We start from the raw sequence: 15,000 nt of genomic DNA on the forward strand, positions 1-15,000 counted from the left end.
GAGAGAGGGAGAGAGAGAGAGAGATACAGAGATACAGAGAGAGAGATACAGAGAGAGAGAGAGAGAGAGAGAGAGAGAGGGAGAGAGAGAGAGAGCGTTCTGTGGATGTGTGCCTTGCTACTGCCAGCCTTGACATCAGTGTGAAGACCAGAGCTGCCGCGCCCAGCTGAGGGTCTGAAACTGTGTCCTGTTCACTGTGCGGTGCACAGATTTGGTAGTTCATACTGTTGTGTGTAAGAACAGCGGAGAATATATAGTGTAGCCTTTCTGTCTGTCTGTCTGTCTGTCTGTCTGCCTGATTTAATGCAGGGAACAGTGATTAGCAAATATATCAGTCCCTATACTGGTGTTCCCTATAGTGTATAAATGCAGGAAATAGTGGTTAGGGAATATTTCAGTTCCCATACTAGCGTTCCATATAGTGTTTCAGTGCAGGGAATAGTGATTAGGGAATATTTCAGTTCCATGTAATCTATAGTGATCATGATTTTCTAATCTAGGAAATACTCATTATGGGACCATTTCTGTTACCCCTAAATGCTGTACTCTATATTATGTATTTCATGTGAGTAGGGACTATTTCCAACATGGAGATTGAGATGTATTGTTATGTTCACACCTAACCCTAATCAAGCTAACAGTGGTAGATACAGCAGCCTAAACCCAAGTACAAATGTTGTTACTTTAATTAAATAATGACTGAAAATAGCCCAGCATAAATAGCTTGAGCCAGAGGAAACGAATCCCAGGTCCAGAAACTCCTCCAGTACTCAGTAAACCTACAGAACTACAATGCAGCCTTTTAATACAACCAGCATTTAACAGTTTTCTTTGAATCTGTTCTTCCCTTTTTGGATCCTTCAGGTCTAAAAATTAAATGGTAGAGGTCCAAATTGAGAGGCCTGAGTAACTGACAGAACCAACTGAAATTAAACCAAAACCAATGTAGCTAATATTCCCATTTGTAAATACTCAGGAAGGTGCAAATCCATCCAAATGTTTCTGAATTACCTGACTTTGACTAAATGTAAGTAGTTCCTGCCCAACTCTGCTACTCAAGAGCTTCAGACAAAGCTGAACCTCCCTCAGAGCCAGGTGTGTGGAGGTTTGGGCTGGACCTCTGCTCTGCAGGGTGGTGGCTCAGCAAAAGATTGAAGACTAATTGGAGGCCAAATTGCCCATCCAGTCCTAAAATCTGACTGGCTGAACCGCATCCTAAGCTGTTTGAAATTTGAACTACATTTCTGGAGAGAAGGATTTTTTATTGTGACTTTTATTCATAATAAACGTAATTATTTCTTGAATTTCTAGAATTTTGTATTTCGTCATATTTTGTGTCGTCTGTCGCTTTAGAAAAGTCACAAGCCACTTGAGGCAGAGGGTTAGAGTGATCATATTACAGGTAATGGGGCTCTAAAATTCAACTGGGAGCACAGCTGATTGAAGCTTTTGAAAAACAGATTAAATTTTTATGACACTGCTTTTCCCCCATTTATAGACTTGGTAGTAGATTCAACTTTCTAGAGACAGCCAAACTTGGGCTTATGGATCACTACTCATGGCTTTCCAGTAAGGTTTATTAGCACAAGAAGGCTTGGTGTTAAATTTGGAACCATTTCATTGATTGATGATATCCATCAGAAGTGTCCTGGAAATTGGAACTAGATAAAGTTTATGACTGGGTTAAACTTTATTTAAGGTCACTTTGAAGGTTTTCTGGTTGTGGCCACTAAAAACGTCTCATTTGTCAAATCCTTGCATTTTGATTTGCTCATAACGATAGCAAATTAGTCTAATGTAGAGTGTAGTTTGTTCATCATTTCCATAGTATTGGCCTCTACCATTATTAATGCTGTTGCTGAATATGCCCGTATAAAAAACACTGGGGCAAAATTTGGGGGTTGGCCAGTTGAGCATGACCTACTGACTTTTCGAAATTAGGCAAGATAATTTTGGCTCAGCACAGCAGTGATGCTGACATGGTTGCTTGAATTTTACACACATCAGTGTCATTGCTCTGCTGATCATTTAACACAGTTTAATAGTAAATGGTCTTAATCGTTTAATGTATAGCTGCTAATTGACCCTTTAAACCTGAAGGTTGGCATGCAGACTGCTGGACTTGTTTGCATTTTTAATCTCTCCAGCTGGTTTCCTGATGCATTTAATCTGCAAGGAGAAATTGTCAAACACTATAAAGTCTGTATTCAGCTGCTCATTCACCAGCTTCTTGTTCGAATTTTCCTGTTCCACCTTAAATGGTGCCGCAGTTGCATTTTGTTGCCTCAGGCACCATTTAAGGTGGAACGGGAAAATTCGAACAAGAAGCTGGCGAATGAGAAGTAAACAGTCTTGTAAACAGTCAAACATTGGGAGACATTTTACAAGAAACTGTTCTACTTTTGTGAAAAAAGTTTCCTGCTGGAGATGCGAGAAAAGCGGCTATAGCTCAGCTGGAGCTTAAACCAGAGCAAAGTGAGTCTGTATTTTTGTTTAAATTCTCTTTTTAGTCCATTCCAGAGGCACGTCTATGACTTGCCCACCCAAAGGAATCATCTGCCCATCCAGTGAAAGGTTTTCCTCTCTGGTTCATAGAAATGCTCACTGCTCATAACATCTAAGTCATTTTTTAACAGCCCTGGACCCCTCTACAAAAACTGGATATTGTAATTGTATTCCTTTTGCCCCCACCATTAAACTGTTGGTGTTTACATATTTAGAAAAAACAAATAATTCAAATGCCAAATAATTCAAATGCCCACCCAAAGATGGCATCCTAATAACACGTCTGGTCTATACTGGTATATTAGCATGTATTAAGACATGTTGTGGCTCCCAAGGTGGTTTGATTTTTGGTGAAAATACAAAATTTACATTTACAGCATTTTGCTGACGCTCTTATCCAGAGCGACTTACAATTTGATCATTTTACAAAGGTAGGCCAAGGGGTTGTTAGGAGGCTTGCCCAAGGACTCTTATTGGTATAGTGTAGGGTGCTTGCCCTGGTAGGGGGGATTGAACCCCAGTCTACATTGTGAAAGGCAAAGGTGTTAATCACTACACTAACCAACCACAAAATGGCTCTTCTTAACATTTGGGTTGTGACCCCTGGACTAAAGGATGGCAAATGCAAAAATATACCTCCACAGATGAGTTACCATCTGTAATGGAACCCCAATTAGGTGCCTAGAAGAGTTCTTTAGAAGGATGTCTTAGAAGATCCATTGATGGTTGTCCAAAAAAAATTTAAACGTAATGTTATTTAAAGCAGTGGTTCTCAAAGGAGTCCTCAGGGCTTCCCAAATGGTCCACATTCAAAAAAAAGGGACCACACATGGGGGGCCTAAGGATTGGTTTGAGAGTCGGTTGATTGATGTAAAGAACCATTTTAAATGAGATGTTTAAAGAACCTTAAAATAATGTAAAGTTTCTATACCAGTTTGTTTTTTTTCCCTAGAACCATGCATCAAAGACAAGAACCGCTTTGGAACCTCTGCTTTTAAGAGTGTAGGTGTCATTCCTTTCTGTGAGGAGCTATGTGCCCTCATGCCAAAAACCGTGCCATTGTCCAGCTTCTTCCACAGTCCTTTTGAACTCTTCAGAGATGAGCAGGCTTCCTATTCACTGATGGCACTTGTTCCGAACAAGCAGACCCTCCAAGTACCCCTCATATTACCCAGATAAAATATCCTGCCACTTCAGAGATGAGTGTGTCCGGGCTCTTCGCCTGAACGCTCATCCGTTCGAGGGATTTCTGTGGGGAAGAGTGACCCCAGCGGAACTAATCCCTCATTAGATTACATCTCTAGCAGCCTTTCTGCCAGTGGAACTTGCTTTCCCCCAATATGCAGCCTCCGGCAAACGCTATTTATACATGACCGTAACGCTGTGGTTATTTCTGCATTATCAAACTTCTCTTATTTGGGGGATTTTTTTTAGAGCTGTCTGATGCTAAAACAAATGGATGAATTAATCACAGTCTGTACTATAATTACCCAAAAATCTAACATGCACAGCGAATTAGGGAGATTTCCGTTTTTAGAGAGCCCAAACAGAAGCTTTTATGCTCTATAAACACGTACAGAGAAACTGTCTGAATTACTGAATGTAATTTGTCAGCATATTAAATAGAATTTTGATCTGTTCTACATGTGGGTTGCGAGATTTGGATGCTTTATTAGGCTTTTCTGTCTTAGGATTTCTCATGGAAAAAACACTAAATGTTGGACGACTTGATTTTTGCACTATACGCTGAATTACCTGGTCAGTTGGGCCCACTGTGGGTTTAATATGTGATACTTTCAGTTATGTGCTCTACAAAGAAATGAAGTATGCAAACTCAATATTGCTATAGCAATATTGGCCTTCACAATGCAGGTGCTGTGCACAGGCCCCCCGTCAGGGGATCATTTATTGGACCGATGCCCCACCATTAAATCATCATACCTCACTAAACACACTATTTGTACAGTAGTCTGAGGCTAAAGGCAAAAACAAAGTGAGCATGCTTGCCCAGTTTTTAACATCAGGTTACAGAGGATGGTTTGCGTGCATCACTGTATTGTCTGTGACTCAGATCTGATGTTTTCAGGGCTGTGTGGACACAAATCTGATCTTTTCAAATCTGACCTGAGCCCCTTTGATATGTGGTCCTAGATCGAATATGTATCCGATTCTTGGCCATGTGACCTTAAAGTGACGCTCTGATTGGAATTCATGCTTTTTTCAAGCGTTGCCATGGCAGCTCATCAGCTGAGCTCAGAAAAGCAGCTCATCTCACCTTTTTCTCCTTCGTCTCGCTCTAATAATGAAGCTGAGAGCTGATCAGAGTTAATGATCTTCTCAGCGAAGCTCGTTCTGCTCGTTAGTTTGATGATGATGCACGCGATTCATTTCCGGACGCCGGTTCGTTCACATTAATTGAATCAAATTTGAATCACCTAAACGAGTGTGAACCATCGAGTCAGAGAGATGGGATTTGAGCAGTGAGGCTTGTGACGTGAACATAGCTAATGTCACACTTCTCAACAGATCTACCATAGATTTTTAACTCCGTATATTCCTTAGCTGTTCTTCCTGCCACACAATTATGCTAATCCCCTCAAATTAACCGGCAGCAAACTAACAAAACAGCTAAGTGGAGAACTCCCAATCCTCTTCAGCGCCTCCACTGTAACAAGAATACAGTGAAATGTAAAAATGAGGGACGAAACTGTAGATGGATCGTTCTACAGAACTGGTTCAAAGTCAGAGTTGAAACCACATCTTAGACCTTTAGCTGACTTGGACGGAAATCATTTTGATTCGGGTGACCCATTTTGATTAGGGTACCCTAATTACTTAATTATTAACGATTATTAACACACGATTGAACTTTCCAAAACAAACACTACATCCGTAACACTAACACTACCAAAAATATGCATTTCTTACATAACAGAAAAACATTAGTACAGTACATGACTAGCGAACACAGCTTTGAACAGGTGTACACATAAAATCATCATATTTTCTAGAAAAAACACAACGTTTACTTAATTGCAGAACATCTTTCGGTAAGGACACTTCTTAATGTTTCACACTGATTTTCAGACTTGGAGACATATTTACTTCAAAACAGTGGGACCTAACTACAACCCCAATTCCAATGAAGTTGGTACGTTGTGTAAAACATAAATAAAAACAGAATACAATGATTTGCAAATCGTTTTCAACCAATATTCAATTCAATACACTACAAAGACAAGATATTTAATGTTCAAACGGATAAACTTTATTGTTTTTTGCAAATATTCACTCCTTTTGAATTTGATGTCTGTTTTTATTTGTTTTACACAACGTCCCAACTTCATTGGAATTGGGGTTGTACTTGCACTAAAATGCAGGGGTGTGGCTAAAATAAGACTCCGCCCACAGACTAAAACTCTTTGTGTTTCGGTAGTGACAAAAACTTAGGATGGCATTTTTTGAATAACTTTTTTATTTACAAAATTAAGCTCATGATAGATCTGCATCTTTCAACTTAAAGTTAAAAGTCATCAAAAAGACCTTTGAAAAAAACATGACATAAAAATGACATAAAAGAAAGTATTATTTACACAAATTGAAATTTAGAGGTTGGGGTTTAGGACAACCAGTTAACCACAAAATTAAGTGATTAATTGTGATTGACTATTTTAATTGGTAGATAGCCTGAGTTTCAATATATTGCTATTATGTAGCATAATAATCAGAATATTATTGGGTCTATATTGTGCAGGAACATCAGGCTGGTCAGGCACCACTGTTGAACTTTGTTTCAACTTTGTTTCAAACTAGATCCTCATCTGACCTGCGCAAAGTGCCCCCCAGCTCAGTTGGACGACTTGTCTGTCCAGATTAGCCTCACCCATCGTCCCTGCATGATAACGCAGGCTGGCTCTGGGTGTGGATGAGCAGCAGTGCTGAGAGTGCAATACTGCAAGAGGCACATAGGGGACAGCAGTTCCCCTCTGTCTCTTTCTCTCTCCCTCTCTCTGCATCTCCTTCTCACCCTTCTCTCTCTTGGCAGGGTCAGTACGGCTGTCCAGGTTTTTCTTTATCTCCTTTTAATTACTCAGTCTTACACAAGGGCCTTAAGCTGTTGCACTGGGCGCATGTGTTCGTCTGTGCATGGGATCTGTCTCTGAGGCTCCGTCTCTCAGAGCCAAAGGAAGAAAAATAAGAAGAAAGAAAGAAGTGTTTGTGTACGTGCAGTTTTGTCTAAAAGTCAAATAAATATAAATATATATAAACAGAATTGATGACATAAAATCTTTAGAGGTGTTTTAAATACTAAAGGTGTCAGATATTGGTTGCAAGTTATTTCTGTGATGCTGAGGTCTGGACTCTGGGCTGGTCAGTTCATTGTCCTGAGAATGCCAGCAGCATTTTTTTATCATATCTTCTTAACAGTGTTCTTATTGTATGTCAGAAGCCTTGGTCCTGCAAGGAAACCTGTCATTTTGCTGCCTAACTATGCCCAATCGGGGAGCAGTACAGTACAGTGTCAGTACAGGGGGGGGGGAGGCTACTGGCCACCCCAACCAATTCTTGGGGTCATGACCTTGCTGTAGTATTAATTTCTTCCTCAGCTAACATTTTTCCAAAAGGTACTGCATGAGGTGTTCAAATTTGTTTGCACTTATCAGCCTTTGTGATACCTTCAATCAGGAAAACCACCAACTCCAGATGCACTGATCCTCCACTATACTTCACGAATGGTTGAAGAGACTTTCATTGCCATGACGGTCTGCCTTCTGTTGCTTCCAAAGTTCTTAAATTTAGACTCATCTCTGATGGGAACAAATGCTGATGGTCTGTCAGGTCTTGCAAGTGGTTGTTGGGAGTCCCATTTTCTCTATAACTTTTAATTACTTTTTGAACTCCAGTTTTGGGAACTCCTGTTTTTTTACATATTTTTACTTTGTCCTTGTCTTCTTTTATTGTTCTTGCTTATTTTTTGAGGAGATTAAATGTAAGATATCTCCTGAAAAATGAATAACTTGTACTTAAAGGTGCAGCTAGTGATTCTGGAGAACAACCATTGAACTGTTTTTTGATATTTGAAACCGCAAAGATAAGATAGTTACCCGCCTATCAAGCAGAAACAGAGCGGCCTCCTCATCCATTTTCATACCTTTCAGCTCTCAATGAAGCTGAAGTCAGCTTCTTATCTGCCAGCTTGTTGTTCGAATGTTCCAATAAGCTGGGGAATAAAAATTCCAACTTCACCCTTGTCAACTCTTTGAGGTCTCTCCACTGTTTGAAGGCCTCATTGGTGTTAACTCTGTTCACTCTTACCTGATCTGAGAACCTCTTTCGCAGTCTTTGTTCTTCAAATGTTCTCCTCTTCTCATTGACATTTGCTTGGCCATCTCTTCTTTTTGACAATGTGTGAATTTCAGCATGTAGCCCCTTCCCTTCCCCCGTCCCAGACACTGGCACAAACTCATTGGCTGGAATAGCAGTGTGTGCTTCAGTCCGAGCCACTTAGTTTGTTGCCTATTTACAGAGCCAGGGCTGTGTATGAACTTCAGATTTTTTTGTCCAGCACACACAGAGTGGACAGGTAGTGGACTGTGAGGCAATATTCACATACACACATGCCCATTCCCTAAGACGCTTATCCATCTGGGTTAGGGGGAGCTGGAGCCTCAGCGGTCAAAGGGTGGAAGGCAGGAATGACCATGGACAGCTTGAGGTGATATTCCATGAATTTGAAAAGTATATTCGTTTAAAATTGCTTGCTGCCCGTTAATCTGACCATTTTGTGTCTTTTTTTACCCAGTAATATACCTTCCATGGAGCTGACACTGTAATGGAAACCCCAGGCATTGAAGCCTGGTGTGTCCAGTACAGTGTCAGCATATCCATTAGAAAGCAGCAGTCAGATTGTCTTAGAAACAGCTGCAGTTCTTTCCTGAAATGCTCTCCTGCACATTTTGAACAGCGTCCAGTAGGGAATTGGGAATTGGACCATCCGTCAAGAAGAATACACCAACTACCATACATACTGAACAGTTGGTAACACAGAGTGTGGGCTGATGGCTTCCTCTGGCTTCCTCAGACGAAAACCCATCCAGCTGTAGAGAAGAAAAAAGACCAAAAGGCCACTGACTCATCCCACCGTATCGCTTTCTTCCTCTGCCTCAAACTCTACAATTTTGTGCTCATTACACAAGACGTATTTGTGAATTATTAGTGTAGGTTAGGAAACAGAAAAACCCGTCATTAGCTGGGGAGAGCTAATGATGCTGTCGTGGTTGAGAGTGAGTTCTGATTAGTATTGTGAAAAAGCAAGTTTTGGGTTTGTATGATAAATATTGCAGTAATCTGTAAAAACAAGAAGAAAGTCCAAAATTCACCCAGAGAATATGTTCCCAAATGGACCTATTTATCACTCTAGCTATGGAAAGTGTGTTTAGAGGGGAATTAAATAGAAATTTTATATATATATTCTTTTATACATTAAGAAGCTCATTAAAAATGACAAAATGGTTCACTGTAGAGAAACTTTCAAACTCTTTACAGTGGTGGTGAAAGGAGCCAGGGCTCACCAATATAGCCATTTTATTTATTACCTAAAACCACCTGTGAACCCCCACTCATCTTTTTGTATCTAACATTGTCCCCTAAAGTTTTATTTTGTGATGCAAAATAGTCTCCAAAGAAACAGGCCCTGCACGAACCTTCCAGTCCTGATTGGGTTTGAAAAAATACAGTTTAGACCAAAATATTATTTAAAAGTAATCTTTTCAGTCTAATCTGTCTCTCCAATTACTTTTCCCAAGATGCTGCAGACTCTGTCTCCACCGTCCCCTCACATTACCTTGATGAAAACTCATCAGATCAATATTCTAGTGATGGTGGTGAATAATGAGGAGACAGAGCTGAACATTTATTAGGGGGAATAACGTTAGCGCACCAGTAACCAGTAACAGTAGCTAGCTGTCTGGCTAGCTAGCTTGATTATTTTGATTACGCGTTTACATTTCAGCTGTGCGTGTCTGGTCATTTGTGGGGAACATTGCAGTTCATTGTCGACTTTGAGTAAGTTAAGATCTCTGGAGATGAGATGCTGTAAGATAAGATTCGTAAATTAAGATAAAATTTACTTCTGTAGTTCTAATTTGTGAAAAGTCTCATCTTGACCTTAGACAAAAAGATAGTAGGTTTCTGTAATATGGCTCCTGGAGCTTAGTTTATAGAAAACAATCATAATTTTAAGTCAAATTGGTGAGAAAAATCACAGTTAGACATTTTCTCAGTTTAATCCAAATGTTAAAGCATTTTGTGACCACAAACGTTCTCACAGCTGAGCTATAGACGAGCCCAAATCTCTGTCGTGACTTTTATTGCGAAGGATTAGGGTCTGTTCTGCGTCGGGGAGAACCAGTGCTTTCGTGGTATGCTGCCCGCTTTGGAGCTGAGATACAGCCTCCCATCTTGAACATATTCGACTGACACAGTGACCCCACCCCCCACTCTCTACAACCAGACCAAATCTGCAAAACCACTGAATTAAACGGGTAGGATAGCAGTAACGAGCAGTGCAGTCATAGTGAAAATTTATACTGTTTGTCATGGTGGGAGCAGAAACGGATCTGCAGAGACAAAGTTTATGCTCTGATCTTTAAAAGATGGCGGTGGGACGGACGTCCAGCTTATGTGTCTCAGAACACGACGTCTTCCTCTCGGCCTTCTTTAATAAGTACATGTGAAAGATGTTTTCCTGAGTCCGACAATGTTTTAAAGAAGCTAAAAATACAAGCACTGCTCACTGCTGCTCATCTTACTCTGACTGGACATGATGCCTGTTGTCATGGAAACATCTACACTAAGTGGTACTTGACTCATGCACATACGTTTGGACCTAATTACTTGTAGTGTGGATGTAAACAGAGATTTTCCATCAGATTTTTGAGTAGAGTAAGAAGATAAATGGTTCAGTCTTAATGTATAATCGGATTGTCTTTTATCAGATTGGCAAAAATCATGCAAACACAGCCAGTGACTGGTTAGAGGCTAATCTGCATACTGCACACTGATTCTGCGATCAGTATTGTTTATGTCAAGGCCGATGTCGCAGAGATGATTAAAGAACATAATGCTATGCAGCACTATACTTTCAGGCTGCTCCTCAGAAACTGTCCCATATTTAAGTGTCCATCTGTCCCGTACTTTGGGCTCAGACTCGCAGCCACTGCTCCGTTTTCCTGAGGCACTTGTTCCTTATTTGGAATATGTCGTCAGGATTTTTTGACACCGGCTCCCCAGACACCTTAAACATGCTCTGCAGTCTGTTTCATTGACGCACCTTCAGTTTCAGCAGCTGCTGTTCTACTGGATAGAGCTACTGTGGGCTATATGAGCACTAACCTCATTAAAATAGCTCAGTGAAGTGCTTCGCTCTCAAACACACCACTTTTAGGCTGAATTCCTTTGCATCCTTTTTATTAAGTAGCTTTATTTGGTAACACTTTACCTGAAGGCAACCTGCATAAGAAGTTCGTAAAGCGATGTTTGAAAAGTAATACTTGAGCATAACCTATGTCAGAATTTGCTAGAAGACGTAAGATGTTTTATAAAGTACATTCATGCAATGGACCTCAAAGTTAAGCGACAGGCATTGGCAAAAATCCATTGACATCAAAATCGTTCATTGAGTCAATACAGTATGTGTTACTAACTACATCTCTGCCTTATTACATTCATTCATGGAACAAATGTCTGTCTCTTCAGTTTAAGGGCCCTGATGTCAATACAGTGGCATTTACATAATAAGACATCTTATATTATCTTTTGCGAATAAGCTGTTTATACTGAAGTATTGCTTTTTAAAATACAGTATTTAGTCCTTATGCATGTGTTAGGAAGTCCATATATGCATTCATTATAGAGGTGTAGATCTCTGACATCATAAAAATTTAGAAGGAAACATTTCAATGCATCATGAAATCTCAAGTTTCATCACAATTTTTTGTTTTCCCAATTTTTTCCTCAATTTAGTTGTGTCCAGTTCCACCCACTAGTTAGGACCCCCCCAGTCACACAACACCACCAGTGCTAGGAGGTTGAAGGCCAGCGCAGGCTTCCTTTGAGGCTTGTGAGGCACCAACGCATCTTTTCAAACTGCTGCTTACGCGACGTCATTGGATGATTTAATGCTTATATAGTCCACGGTAGCCGAACATGCTACCTAGCATCGCGCTGAGTGATGTGGGGAGATGGAGGGCCGTCCTACCCACCCTAAGAGCGAGGCCAGTTGTGCTCTCTTGGGCTCCCAGCCACAGATGGCTGTAGCATCACCAGGGATCGAACTGACAACCTCCTGATGACGAGGGCCACTCGGGAACCTCAGTTTGATTAGTTTCATTGGATCCAGGATTATATTATATAAATAGCTAAAAAATAAATAGTAAAAAAATAGCTGTGCATTTTCAAAGGTTGCTGTAAAGATGGTGTGTTCAGGCTTCTTGGTGTTCAGGTCAGGCTTCTTATTAAAGAGGTTTAAATGTCTGACTTTACAGTGGAAAGCTGTTGTTTGCAGAGCGTATTGGGAAAGTGAGTTCATTCGTGCAGCCTTTTACTGCCATTCTCTGAATATCGTGTTGACGAGGCAGGAGCTTTCCAGTGATGCCTGTCAGTTTCTGTGCATTTCTTCATTTAGAGCTCCTTCCACTTTAGTTTTATTACCTCAAGATCTATATTTGAATGCATGTTTTGCTATTCCAGCCATGATGGTGACACTGGGTTACTTATTAAGGCCTAAATGCATGGTAGGGATGCATGATGACATCAGAATCATGTCAGTATTGGCCTACAAAGATGACCAGCGCTGTTTAGATGTTTAGATTTGACCCATATTTCAAACAGATGATTAACACGTATTTATTGTGCAGAAGTGCAGAATCTTTACAGCTAACATGATAAAATATCTGAATTTATTACTGCATTTCTCACCCTACGCACTTAAAAAGAGCTTCAAGAGTTCTTTAGCAAAGAAAACGGTTCTACAGAGAACCATAAAGACTCTAAAAACCCTTTGCAAGATACAAAGAACTTTTTAAGATTATATGATTCTTATTAGTCCCACAACAGGGAAATTTCACCTCCGCACGTGCAGTGAAACACCACATACACACTAGTGAGGACACACACACTAGGGGGCAGTAAGCACTTGCCCGCAGCGGTGGGCAGCCCTATCCATGTACTGTTGATTCCCTAACCTCCAGCCTGTGACATCCCCCTAATTGAGTGTTCATGGTTCTATATAGAACCATTTTCTTTGCTAAAGAACCCTTGAAGAACCATCATTTTAAGAGTGTATGTAAGTATTTATTACATTTTACAATAACTTTATTCCAGATATAGATGTTGTCGCTCCATTTTACTTGTTAGCACCGACAAATATGTAAATAAAAGATATTAGAAGATATTAGATTAAAAAAGTTGGTGTCACTGTTTTCTACCAGGTTCTTTGCTTTAGTATTGATTTTACTGTTTTTCTACACCGGTGATGCTAGTTGTCCAGTTAACTGATGTAAATTATTATTAACATTATTTTGATTGTGTTTAATGTTCTGCTTTGTGTGCATCAACGCTTGCTTAGTAACAGACATAGCAGTTAATTATAGACGACGATTGAGTAGTTTAGGATTTCTTAGCTTGGGAAAAGATGCTGCAATCTTTCTTCTTCTTTCGGCTGCTCCCTTTCGGGAGCCTCCATCTTGCCCTATCTACTGCCTCCTCTACTTTTACACCAACCATCTCCATGTCCACCTTCACTACATGGAAAAGATGCTGTAATATTAGATGTAATTGTTAAAGATTTACTTCCATAATATGAATCAAAAAGTCTTATGTTGACCTTGTCTTATAGATTAAGACAGGAACTTTTTCCGTTTTGCAGCCACAGAACTTTAAAACAGGTCTTTGGTTTATTCACTATTATGCCTTGCACTTAGAGGCATCTTTTAGAGGGGCGTACAATCTCATGCCCTTTTCCTTCAGCCTTCAGGGTCACCACAGAGTGCACCTGCAAGTCCCTCACTGCAGCTTAACAAGGCACATGTTACGTGTTGCATATGTGCAGCTTCCAGGCACAAACCAGCTTTTTCATGGACCTTTCAAGGTTTTCAGTCTCTCACCTTTTCTTACCTCCCCGTTTATGCCAGAATTAAAGGTTTAATGAATACGATCCATTAATTTTCTTCCCCGATTTAAAAAAGAAACGCTGTGGCATCTTCGCTGCTTCTCTTTGCTCTTAACCTCAAAGCGAAACGTCAAGAACGAAAACCTTGATCTGCTTAAACCTGAACAGGATGGTATAAAGGACGATGATGGCGAGGATGACGAAAGCCACTGGTTTTAGATGATTCATTTCTCATTGTGAACCCGATCGTGAGGCCTTAAGACTCAGATTTGGTGTCAGTGGTGGGAAAACCGAAACATCAGTGGGCTTCCTCCTCGAGGCATCACCAACATGATTTCAGTTTGAAATAGTAACCCAGTTGATACTCAGGAAAAAAGCAGCAGCCTACGTATCAATCACGGTGAGAGGGAACGTCAAGGAGGGAGGGAGGAGGGGAGGCGTTTGGGGAAAGAAAATCAGCCAAAAGACACAAAACAACCCCAGTGGTGTGTGTGTGAGCGCCCGTGACTCATATTTCCTATCCTATACTGGTATATTCTTTTCCTATGAGTCAGTGTGGCTTATGTTGACATATGGAACTCAGTCTTCCTCTCCTGTCTTTCGATAGACAGGCATATGCAAGAGTTTGGGTGCCGTTTGTCAAACGACATGTTGATTAAGACATCATCTACGGAGAACACACTTAAACGTGCCATGTTTCCACGCTGAATTGAAAATATCGAAACAATAATAAAACATAAAACACAAAATTGTGCCATAATCTTTGCACGTTTTATATTTTATTATTTTTCCTAATGTGTTCAATTCAACAAATAAGCAGTAATTGTGCATTAAAATGTACAAAAGTGTGTTTATAGAGGATCTGCTCACTTACGTTCACTTAGAAAACCAACAGCACTTGTCATGCACTTGTTAAGAACATGCCATTGAACTTTTTCACGCACCTGTATTTCACTGTATTTAGCTCTTAAAAGCTAAAAGCCATAGTTAAGCTCCTGTTTGCCTTTTTTGGCTCTAAAGTAAATGAATATGTGCACAAGGCTATTCTAGTGCTACACTCGGACCTTAGACGGTTGGACATTGAAGTGTCCATATCCTGCTTTTTTTTTTTTTTTTGCTTTTGTTTTTATTCCCACTGAAGGTATTTAATGTCATTTGTGTTGTTTTATCTGACAGAATCACTTTAGAATCACTTTATTGATATTTTCCAACCACTTTTCATGACTTTCAGTTAAACAGGCTGTTTAGGTGACTGTGCTTTTAACACTGATATATGAAAATAAGCACTGCTCTGATTGGCTGCCCTGTTTGTGCCTCGGTCTGGA

The 15,000-nt window shown here is 40.2% G+C and overlaps 1 protein-coding gene across 6 annotated transcripts in view; it reads left to right on the forward strand.

Annotated features, from left to right (window-relative positions):
* Positions 1 to 15,000, forward strand: part of syngap1a (synaptic Ras GTPase activating protein 1a) — a 168,980-nt gene that overhangs the window by 102,699 nt on the left and 51,281 nt on the right. The window lies entirely within an intron of this gene.

This window comes from Pygocentrus nattereri, chromosome 11, assembly GCF_015220715.1.
Source record: "Pygocentrus nattereri isolate fPygNat1 chromosome 11, fPygNat1.pri, whole genome shotgun sequence".
In the NCBI taxonomy this organism is placed as follows: Eukaryota; Metazoa; Chordata; class Actinopteri; order Characiformes; family Serrasalmidae; genus Pygocentrus; species Pygocentrus nattereri.